Raw genomic sequence first — 3938 nt, forward strand, 5'->3', positions numbered from 1 at the left:
GCTTTTTATTGGAAAGCTCTAACAGCCATAACAAGTCTGCGTGTCCTGAATGATTGTCACTGTGTTAAATGCAAAGGAAGATGTGTGCTGTTGCGAGACTAATGAGGTTTTTCTGTACTTGCGCCCGTGATACTTTTTTTTTTTGAACGCTACGACTGCTAGAAGTGTATAAGCCTAGAGTAGAAAGAAAAGAACACTACAATTCTGAACCCAGCGGCTATGCTATTCAGGCTGAATTCATGGTCATGCAAGCCGAATTTTTGTTAAGACATTTTCATGGTTGTTGTCATACTTAATTAACTGCAAGTAAAGAACATTCACGCAGCTGTTTCTGTACGCTGCAGTATTGCAACTCCTTGGTTGCTGCAAGCAGCTCAAGGTTAATTGCATGCATGCGATAGCTGGCGCGAGTTTTCTGTAACAAGAACTTTATGCATTAAAACAGCGCAGCCTGTAGAATATATTTTTCCAGAACACAAAGTGTCTCTGTTAATGGCATCACTCATCATCATTACCGTTTCCGTTCCTACATGTTTTTACGTCTTACTTTTTCGTTAGTGAAGTAAATATAATGTGCTGTAAACGATAATCACAAAAGCGCTATTTGCAAAGCATTGGGAAAAGTAGGTGAAGTGAAAATGTTCTAGTCTATGTACAGTTTCCACGAGAAACCTCTCTGACAAACCCAGGATTTTCCAGGTTGGTAGACAGCCTGTGCACTGTATGTTTTTGAGGTCATCTTGATTCTAACACTGGACGCCGACGGATCTATTACGTCGTTGCATTCTCCGAAAATGGTGGTGATTCATATGACCCGCTGTACTTTTGTCTAGCTCCCGCGCAAATTTTTTGTGTTTGGTATTAGCACTATGTAAGCCTATAAAAACATAATAAATATAGTTCTATGATACACCTCTCATGCCAGTGCGCTCTTGGCGATGACATCGAGGGCGAAAGCTTGCAAAATCTTGAACATCTCAACCAAGTGCCCGCTCTTGACATGGTCGTCAAGTACTTCCAACATCTCGTCGGCGCTCTTTCGCATAATCTGCGTCATCATTTTCATCTTGGCGGTGGTGAAGCTAGGATTTAGAACAGTCCGTACATTCTTCCATTCTTGACATGGAAGGTTATCGTGCTACAACAGAAAAATGGAGCAGAAGAGGAAAACGTCGAGGAAGAAGGCCGGAGGAGAAGGGGGCGAAAAAGGAGAAAGAAGAAGAGTTCTTGTTCGGCGGTAACCCGACCAGGTGGAAGCACACCCGGCAACGTCCCGAGGGTGCTACTGTCGGGTGAAACATCAGCATGGCGGTGTGCAACCAAAGCGTCAACATCCGGCATGAACGAGGCTTTCGGCAGCAATCCGAAGTAGCCGCTGGTGGGAAAGATTAACGACTTCGGCGGTGTCCCGGAGCAGAACATCCCAGACCAGCCTCAAGGAACACCCAAGGAATATCAACGGGAACGACTTCGGCGGTGTCCCGGAGCAGAACATCCCAGACCACCATCAAGGAACATCACTCATCAACAACCAAGCGCTGCTGAAAGCCAGACAGCACCAAGACCTTCTGCCACACAAGGACGGACTGAAAGTGAGACAATTTCTGACTTGTAAATTTGTGTATAGCTAGAACGTTTCTTATTTTTGTTAATTTTTTTTAATATATATATATATCTTGATCAAACCTCACGGTGTGACTGAATTCCACCTTCGGCGGTTTGACCTGAACCCATAACATCACAAAGGTGCATAAATCCGCGAAACGTTTACACCTGAAATAATCCGTGGATACCATCGATTTAGCAGTGGAAGAAGTTCAGGCCCAACTGGTTTTGTAGCCCGACCTAATCATTTAGTCGCTAAAAACAATTTTTTTATAGTCTGCAATCCTTAAGCTATTCTCAGTACAGTAACATTTGCTGTAGGATGGTACCTTTGACGTGCGTAGCTTTGTCAGTGCAAAAATACGAGTACCTTATTGTCCGGAATTTTGTCCTTAAACTATACATGTTTGAAGTTGAAATTTTACGCGGTGCGGACTATGTACAAGGTGCGGCTCTAAGGACAAACACATTGGGCACGTCTTGAAAAATTCGAATTCCAGAAGTACATATCTAAAGTTGGAAACGCGAACGTAGTTTCGCAAGAAGTTTTTTATATATCTTTCAAAACTGAAGTCATTGGTGGTAAAATGTTAAAACTAGAGCAAAAAAGGTGGCAGTGCATCTCCTATGTCCTTTACTGGATATTCGTTTTCTGCACACTGGTTGGTGAGTTTGAGACCAGGTGGCCACTGTTCTTATATTTTGTTAAAAGTATTAATTATCGATTATTTTGGGCATTACAGGGCTCTGCTCTTAGTTTTTCATGTTTTGCGTTAAACTCTTCGACGTCGTCGCGAGGAGGGACTGGAGTACGGCCATCCAGTCCCAGACGTCCAGGCTTGAGTCCAAGTCCTTCAGAGGGCTCCCCGACCAGCTACCCAACCAGACTCGGTGACTATAGGACAAAGGAAGTACACAGCCTACGGTATTGCTTGATTTTTAATATTTTACTATATCAGAATTGAGCTCTGAAATTAGACATGAAACTTCTGGCAAAACTGTAAGCTAGGAGTTCAAAGTGCACAAGGCGTGCCATATGTTTTAGTCCCTACGGCCGCACCCTGTGCAAGACTACACAATAATTTTTTTTTTCAAAATAGTTTATCATGACAGGGCGTGAAAGATATTCTGAATGACAGAGTATGTAACGTAATGTTTAAACCCTGAGTCTGGGAAGGAAACCTGAAGATATGGCAGCGGGGACCCAGAATGGCGACCGACCATTCTAATATATCTTCAAGTTTCCTTACTAGTTTCAGGGTTTAAACATCATGGTTAATACGCACCAGCTCTCCTGCGCGTTGAACATTTTTTTTCACAAAAAGCATAGGTTGATGATAATATATGTGGGATACGAGCTCACTTGTAGGCTAATAAATAGCACATTTGTTAAAGGTGTGCTATGTATGAGAACAGTTTATGTGCGAGCTGACACCAAGTTGGAACTATCCTTTGGGTTGGGACTTTGCACTGGGTGCGGTCTATCTGAGCAATGTTTTTTTTTTTATCGACCAAAATATGCTTATCCGGATTGTACATTCAGTGCAGACTATAATTTGAGAAATACATTATACATATTCCGTCTTGTGTTTAGTGATTAATCTGAGAAACTTTGACTAAAAAGGATTGTGTTTTAATATCTTACATTCAGCAACTTTGGTTTCGAAAATCATATAATAATTGGGAAGTTTTTCTTATGAGCAAAGAAAGTAATTTGAAGGATAGCTTGTTTCGTTACTAGAAACATGACTATTGGGTTGATCGTGGAAAAGAGGAAATAGGGGCGTTCAGTCGAGAGTTCTGTGAATGTGCAGATCCGAGCGTCAATCGATCCGTTCTAGCGGCTTTATGAAGCGGCGTCCGTATTGGATCGAGTACTTCGTTTTGCAACTTTCCACGCTATAATTTGCAAAGCTCACACGATGCCATGTTTCCTTTTCGTAACACTGCCAGTAGCAGCGGCCTACGATAGTGTGTTCAGTTTCATACAGATCGCCACTGTACCTTAGTCAATTACAATTATTTACATGACAATCTTTTTTTCTAAAACTGCTACTGTTTATAGATTGAGAAAGCCCAAAAGCAGTTGCACTAGTTTGCGGTTATCGTTCGTGGGTTTTAGTGCAACATCGAAGGATGGGACCTTTTATCCCCCATCTGTAAGTTTCCATTACAGTATGCTTACTACAATGGGTGATGAACATGCGGCAACACATGGGAAATTTAATAACTACGGATAAGCAGCTCATCGCACGTATCCATGAGAACGCCCCAAAAAACGTCAGTTAGAAAAATTCTCCAAGTCGTGAAGAGTGCGAACAAGAATAGCTATA

The sequence above is a fragment of the Ixodes scapularis genome, unplaced genomic scaffold, assembly GCF_016920785.2.
Source record: "Ixodes scapularis isolate PalLabHiFi unplaced genomic scaffold, ASM1692078v2 PGA_scaffold3__209_contigs__length_174095766, whole genome shotgun sequence".
In the NCBI taxonomy this organism is placed as follows: domain Eukaryota; kingdom Metazoa; phylum Arthropoda; class Arachnida; order Ixodida; family Ixodidae; genus Ixodes; species Ixodes scapularis.